Below are 8,076 nucleotides of genomic sequence, written 5' to 3' on the forward strand. Positions count from 1 at the left end.
TCACACGTTTAAGAGGGCAAGGGTAGTACTGTCAAAGGGGTCATCTTGCCGAAACAGGTTTACCAATCCAGCAGAAATGGCAGCTGAGCGAGTCACTGGTCAGTTAAGTGGCTACAGAGAAAGACGACACTTAAGGGGGCGAAGGCAGGAGCATCAACCGTGAGTTCAAGGCTGGCCTCGGCTATATAAAATCCAGTCTTAGAACGAAGGGGGGGGGGCGAAGGGAAGAGAGGACAGAGAAGCTGTTGAAGAAGAGCCCAGCAATTAGGCCCCCCACTTTCTGAACTTACCTTTTTCTCTGCACTACCTCAAAGCAAAGGGAATGCATGAAGATGTGTTAGGATCCCTTACCAAGCAGCTATATCCGTTTGGGCCTTTATGTTAACTTTGTTTAATCCTCTTTTCAGCTCTGGGCATTAGATATTATCACCATTTACAAGACTGGGGGTGGGGAGGGGGGCTGGGACTAAGGCTTGGAGGCCTTAAGTTAGCTCACCCCTAATCAGACACTAGGCATTTGGACTAGAAGCCAGGACTGTCCCACCACGTTAAAGAGATGCGCATTAAAGAAATAACTTCAGAACAGGGCTCTCCTAAGTGCTTAAAAATACATAAACCTAGAGTGATGGTGCACACCTGTAATCCCAGGGCTTATAAGGCTGAAGCAGGAGGATTACTGAGAGTTCTATGTACACTTGGGCTATAGTAACTTAGAAGCTAGTCTATACTATATAGCATGACTCCACCTCCAAAAGAAAGGTATGAGTAAACTTCTGAAACTAAGAATACGTTTAGCTATTAAAGAGGGAATGTTTTTCAGTGTATATCAGGACCAGGGTTTTGGTTAGGATAACCTCAATCCAACCTTGATCACGTTAGTCATCTTTCATGTGACCAGAGCCAAGTGAGTAACTTATAAAATTCTTGCCACTAATAGGGGCAGTAAATTTTCACTACTCTCACATCTTTTACATAGATTGGACAGAAACTATTGAAAAAATAATGCAATTTTCCTGTTTATTTCTCCAGGCATCTTTCACAGCAAGCTAGCCACCTGACCACAACTTCTACTTTCGTTTCTCCCTGTTACCATATCCTCTCCGTGCAATACAAGAAGTCACTGACAGGCACCTCCAGTCACCCAAATAAAACAAAGGGGGGGGAGCATTAAGATGTGATAAGATCCCCCACCTAACAGCTATGTTGGTATGAGCCATTAATATAGTCCGTGGTCCTGAATGAGTTTCAGACATTTCCACCTTCGTAAGAGAATTCCTTTCAATTAGACTATTACTTTTAGTTCTGAAACTGGTGCAAAGCTGTTTGTCTCCAGCAGAGGCGCGACTTTCATTACTTACACAGCCGTATTTAAGTGGTTATACAGATCTTAAGAGATTCAAGTTTGTCCCGCAACATGAAATGCAATACCCAACGACTTCTCCAACAGTTTGGAACATTTTTGGACTCCTGCTTCGTTTTTTTTTAACACGATGAATGCCCACTATTTACTGAACAAGTCCAAGTGGCTACCAGTGAACCAGGCTTCTATTTTTTTTCATGACAAAGGTGTTTTGCATCTAATTTGATTCCTGCAGTCTAACTTCTCAGATGGGGTCAAAACTGGAGTGTGTAAGCCACCGATTTTGTTTTTCTGATTTATATCCGAGGAAAGGAATACAAAAAAGGGCTGCACTGTAATTTGCCTCTGAAAGTACCACATTGCTCTGGCTGCATCTTAAAATGCTAATCCTTTTTACTTCGCTTTCCTGTCTTTCCAATCTAAAACTAAAAGTCAGTTCACTTTATCAAATTATCAAGTGAAAGGTTCTAGAAATAGCTTCCTATTTGTGGAAAGAGACAGAAGGCACATAAAAATGGAAGATATCACTTGAATCGTCCTCCCCCAGAGCACCCCGGATGAGACAAATCCCAGCAAAATCCTAGACGCCTTAGGTAAAATTTAAGGCACTTCTTAATGGGGCAGGTGTGAACTCTAAAGGAAAACAGCCAGGAAGAGCAAAGTTCAAGCATTCCTCCCTAGGGCCCCGAACTGCACACGCATCCCGCAGTAGCCGGAGCGAGTCTCCCCAGGTTCAGCCCTTTGGTTCACACACCTGCTCCAAGGTCCAGCCGTCGGCTCGCTCGGCCGCAGCAGCGTCTGCACCAGACACCGGATCCCCGAGCCCCGCCCGCCAGCTGGGTGGGAGGAGCCCGCGGCCAGCCGCAACGCGAATTCCCCTGCCGCCGCGCCGCGATGCTCTTCACGCAGGGAGGTCACCCGCTGCCGGCGGCCGAGCAGAGCCGGGAGGCGCCTCCGCGACAGGGAGCTGCGGACAGCCCAGCCCCCTCCCTCCCCCGCGAGTGCGGCGGGCTCGGTGCCCTGAGATCGTCGCCCCGCCTGCACCCGCACCCGGGTCCGCAGCGCCGACCCCGCGGCTGCAGCCCTCAGGCAGCTCGGGCCTCCCCGGCCTTCAGCGTCACAGTAATAATGAAGTTTCCCCCCCGCACTCCCGCAGATGGAGCTAGGAGAACGACTTCCCGCCTGGCCAATGGTGGCGGCGGCAGCGGGGCGGGGCGCGGCGGGTGCGGAGAGGGCGGGGCGACGTCGGGGCGGGAGGGGCCCGGGAGATGACCGGGAGGGGGCGGGGAGGTAGCGGTACTCACGGCTGGAAGGAAACTGGGAGGGGGCGGGACCTAGGGCAGGGGAGACGACCCGGAGGTGGTGGGATCGGTGGCTAGGAGGTTGCGGGACCCACAGAACAGGAGAATGGAGGAGTAACCTTTGCTGGAGGGAAATTGCTTTTTCCCAGCGAGGATGCAAAGGAGCGATGCCCAATGGTGTAGGGGTTTTAGTCGATTGGGTTGGTTGGTTGGTTGGTTGGTTGGTTAATTTCTTCCTTCCTTCGTTCTTATTATTCATACAGAGGTGAAAGGGGACTGTGACTGGCAACTGGCATGGTGTGCTGTAGGGTGACTGCCAGAATAGAGAGTAGTTCCAAACCGATGTCACTTGGGGGCCAAGTACTGCGGGCCCGCAGTGGTGCAGAGTAAGGCTGAACTAGAGGAGAGCACACTGCAGAAAACAGAAAGCATGAGAGTCACCAATTCTAAAATCATAAAGCACTGTCTTTGATCTAAAACTCCAGTGGGAGTGGGGGGCGGGGGGATGGGGATATAGAAGTATCAGCTTCGGTTAACCAGGCCTCTGAGAGGATATGCAAGCATTCTTCTCCCAAGGCCACAAATGCTTCCAGCTAGCGCTCCTTTCATCTTCAAATAATCTTCAAGAAAACTATATGGTAACAGTGAGCTTATGTATCTGTCTGCCTTAAATTTGAAACGCTGAACATGGGAGCTTTAACCCAAAAAAAGATGCACAAAATTCTCCAAAAACTAATTTAAAATGAAAGCATGAGCCCCTGTCAACATATACGATTTTAAGAACATATACAAACAAGCAACTCTTAAAGGGACTCCTCAGTACATCCTGACTTAGTCATACAAATGTAACAATAACAAAGAGGCCATGAATTTGAAGGGGAGCACATGAGAGAAGTTTGAGGAGGGGTAGTGATATAATTTTATTTTAATTAAATTTTCAAAGGAAAATGACTGTAAGTAGAAGAAATTTTATAATCTGACATTTCCAGAATAATTCATATCTCATTAGGTCTTCAGGTGCCTACTCTGAAAACCTGACATATTAACCAACAGGAAAAAAGTCTCAAGGACTGACTAGATCCTGAGGATATGGCCTTGCCCTGATGTACCCTGAGGATATGGCAGGGTCCTGATGTACCCTGAGGGTATGGCAGGATCTTGATATACCCTGAGGCTATGCCAGTGCCCTGGTGTATCCTGAGGCTATGCCAGTGCCCTGGTGTATCCTGAGGCTATGCCAGTGCCCTGGTGTATCCTGAGGCTATGCCAGTGCCCTGGTGTATCCTGAGGATATGGCAGGGATATTGGCTTCATGTGGACCTTCAGTGAAAACAAACACCTCTGAGACCAAGAAGATGGGGAAGTAGAATCTGTTTTGGGGTAACTAAGGTTATCTAAGACAAAGTTCCCTAAACTTTCTCCACTTGTAATCTCTCTTCTCCACCCCCCAAATTTTTACATATGCACATATAAAATAGACATTGAACTCATAAGAAATTTAACTTTAAAATGATTCTTTGTTATACAGTGTCACCATTTATTAAAGAAGATAGAAATTAACATGCTAGTTAGATTGATTGCTCATTTATTTTACATGAGGAATTAAACCTTACTCCAGGACAGAGATCAATGTCAATGTGTTTCAGAATTAGACAGTTTGATTCTATAAGCATTAATGCCGAGAAAGCTATTTGACTTTGTATTTCAGCCATTTTGTACTATTATTTACACACACATGCACACCACACACACACACACACACATACACACACACACACATATGCATAGTATAAAATAACTGACATATGTTTAAAGTGGTTTCTGAAATGACAAGAGCTGTTCTGATCTCAGGTCAAAATTTATTGACTGATTTGATTTTTTTTAACTGAAATTCAAGTCAGGAATTTAATTTCTTAAACATTCTACCACACACAATCCAACCCAGAGACACACTAATTTAATATGAACTTGTTCAGGAATATCAATAAGTAAATATTAAGTCTTTTCTTCTCTTTAATTAAACCATTATGTTTCTATAAGAGCAGAAAACCGTATGTGCAGGAAACAAACTGTAATTCATTACACCATAGTCTCCAACCTGAGCTGAGCTGTTTAAGACAGTGTTGGTGAAGACTATACATGGACTCACCCTGGGCTCCAACCTCATATGTAGCAATGAATAGCCTCGTAAGAGCACCAGTGGAAGGGGAAGCCTTTGGTCCTGCCAAGACTGAACACCTAGTGAATGTGATTGTTGGGGGTAGGGCGGAAATGGGAGGAGGATGGGGAGGGGTTAGGGGGATGTTCGCCTGGAAACCGGGAAAGGGAATAACATTTGAAATGTAAATAAGAAATACCCAATTTAATAAAGATGGAAGAAAAAAAGAAAAAAAAAAAGACAGTGTTGGTGGATGATGGGTTAGATGCTCAGTGCTTTGAGAATTTGTGCAGTGCAAAGCCTGCTACTGTGTATTCAAAACCAAAACTTCAATGAATTATAAAATTGCAATTCAGAAGCCTGGGGTACTTTTGACTTAGTATTTGGTCACAATGTATTCAGAAATTGACAAATTTTTTTGTGACCCTTACATTCAGTGATGTGATTCCATATGGGATTGTGATTCATGGTTTAAAAAGCCGTGGTCAAAAAAAAAAACCCCACAAACCTTTGAAATATGAATCATAAAGGCTGCATTTAGAAACACTAGAAGCAAGAGTAATCACTCATTCTCCAGATGTATAGCAGTGTTAGAAAAGTTCAATCTATTACAAAGCTATAAATGCAATTAGAAATATCACCAGCAAGAGCTGGGTAGATGGCCAAGAAGAACTTATGGTAAACAAAAACAGGATCCTATTTCTTGTGTCAAATATAAAGTTTATAATAAGTCTCAATCTTGGCCTATGAATCTAGTTGGTTTTGTGTAAATTTTCGAATTGAAGAGAAAGGTTTGTTATCAAAGACTCAAGCCTAGAGGTAAGGTAGAAATGATGTCTAATAACTAGGGTACTGTAATCTTCCTCATAAAATGTGAGAACCCTAGGAACTTTATAATGGGTAGAACAGTAAAGAAACATTATTTTTACTCCTTTAAAAAAAATTCTTTAATTTAGCTGGGCAGTGGTGGCACTCACCTTTAATCCTAGCACTGGAGGCAGAGGCAGGCAGATCTCTACGTTCAAGGCCTCCCAGGGAGTTCCAGGACAGCCAGGGCTATTCAGAGAGACTCTTGTCTTAAAAACAAAAATTATTATTGCTAATTGTACCTGTGTGTTTGTGTAATTTCCTGATAGTTTTCATTTTCTTGCTTAAAGAATAAAATACAGCCCAGGATCTGAAATGTCACCTGTTCTTCCTTACATGGGGGTCCTCAGGTTTAGATATTTAATTTGGAGTGTCTGTAGAGGCCAGGAAGCTTGAGGGCCCATGAGTGTGGGGAAGGGAAGAGGCCTTCAGCAAGGGAGGGATTCTAGAGCCCATGGTACATGAAAAGAGAAGGGAGGGACTATTGGGAAGTGGGATGATTCATATAGAGAAGGAAGAGAGGAAAAAGTGGGAGAGAAGATTAATTAAGGCTAAGATGCCTGACAAAACTTTATGGAATCCTATTTCTTTGTGAGCTAATTAAAATATAATAATAATAATAATAATAATAATAATAAACAATAGTAATAAATAATTTGAATAGACGTACCCTGCAAGTATGGATAATGATGCTCCTGGAAGCCAAGGGTTATTCAATGAAAATCCAAGGTATGGGAAACCTCGTTATGAGTTGCTCGAGGTAACTCTAGAGGACCCAGAACAGTACAGGTTATTACTATCGCTCTTGGTTGCCACAAAACTGGATTGTAAGACCTCGTTCCTGAAGATTCCTCTTATTCTACTGTCAGGCTAGAGAGCCGGAGGGGTCCCTCTTGCTGGTTAGTTTTCAGAAGACCACGTGGTGCTATGCAGACTTGTGGCTGTCTGGGGGGGGGGGTTAGGGGGAGGGGCATCATCAATGATATTAATCAGGAGTAGACGCTGCAAGCTGCGATACCAATCTGCCAGGCAAGATGTGCCCACTCATCCAGGAATGGTGTAAATGCTCTGTGAGTGGCCAGCAGCTTTCTCTCGAGATAAGAGGCCCACTTCACAGGGAAGAAATTCATGCCTGGTACTGTAAACCTGGTCATACACTTGAGGCTGGAGAGGTCATAGGCCTTCAGTGGAGCTTACTGTCAGTATTTTACCAAGCGATCACTTCACACTGTATTGTAAATAGACTGGTTTAAATGATTGGTGTCCCCATAGCCCCGTCACCTACTTCTAGTTCACCCTCTATGCTTTGTGGTTACAGTAAAGGCTGTGTCCTCTCAGCATGCTGCTCCAGCCATCATCAACTTGCTGCCATGTTTCCTCACCGTGAACTCTAACCCTCTGGAGCCATGTAAATTATTCCATCTGTAAACTGCTTTGGTCATAATGCTTTTACAGGAATAGAAATCCTGACTGAAACACTTGTGCAGACTAGTTTTTAAATCAATCTGGCATGAAGTCATCTGAGATTGGGAAACCTCAACTGAGGAAATGCCTCCAAAAGCTCAGGCCATAGGCAACCCTGAAATTGGAAGTTTTCGTCTTTGTGATTGATGGGGGAGAGCCCAGTTCACTGTGGGTGGTGTTACCCCGGAATTGGTGGTCTGGGTTCTGTAAGAAAGCAGGCAGGACAAGGCATAAAAAGCAAGCCAGTAAACAGCGTTCCCCCATGGCCTCTGACTCAGTTGTGCCTCCAGATTCCCACTCAGTTAAGTTTCTGTCTTGCCATCCTTCAATAGACTCTGACTTGATTAGGTAACCCACATAAATCTAAACCCTAATAGGTCCAAAGGAGACCCCATCACCTCAGATTCTGGTAGTTAGACAAAAGCCAGCATTCCTCAGGAGCTTGGTACTTCTCCACCATCAAGGAGCCACTTATCACTGACAGTGAGGACAAATGGCCATCTTTGGTGCCCATGAGCACACAGAAGCACATGCTGACCTCCAGGCTTCCTCAGTATCGCATAACTGTGACGCCTTTCAAAGTCCATGCTTGCTTCCTGGCTCTTTTCATTACTGCCCCCAAGCTTCCTCCAGCTCAGGAGCTTCTTCCCTCCCCCCACCCCAGCCACTCATTTCTCCTTATTGCTCTGCTATCTTGGCTATGCTCTCCCCATGGTCTTCTTGGTCCCCTCTTTCTCTTCATCTCTAGCCCACCCTGTCTCTTTCTCCTCTCACATGCAAGTCCAATCTTCTGACCATGTTCAGTCTATTTCATCTCTATTCCGAACTCTTCAGATGCCTTAGGCAATTCTCCTCCTAATAGCTACAATAAAAAATTTCCCTTTAACCATACCATGAGGCAGTCGTGGCATCAGTCTATACAAACC

The 8,076-nt window shown here is 44.7% G+C and overlaps 1 protein-coding gene across 2 annotated transcripts in view; it reads right to left on the reverse strand.

Moving 5' to 3' along the window:
* The window catches only part of Herc3 (HECT and RLD domain containing E3 ubiquitin protein ligase 3), an 88,237-nt gene extending 85,671 nt beyond the window's left edge, over positions 1 to 2,566 (reverse strand). The window contains exon 1 of one of the 2 annotated variants that reach the window (XM_032906406.1): positions 2,115 to 2,565. The gene's annotated coding sequence lies outside the window, so the exon portion shown is untranslated. Of the gene's footprint in view, positions 1 to 2,114 lie in introns of both variants that reach the window. The other variant, XM_032906407.1, reaches the window with a different exon arrangement.
* Positions 2,567 to 8,076: the final 5,510 nt, after the last annotated feature.

Source organism: Rattus rattus, chromosome 6, assembly GCF_011064425.1.
Source record: "Rattus rattus isolate New Zealand chromosome 6, Rrattus_CSIRO_v1, whole genome shotgun sequence".
NCBI classification, from domain to species: domain Eukaryota; kingdom Metazoa; phylum Chordata; class Mammalia; order Rodentia; family Muridae; genus Rattus; species Rattus rattus.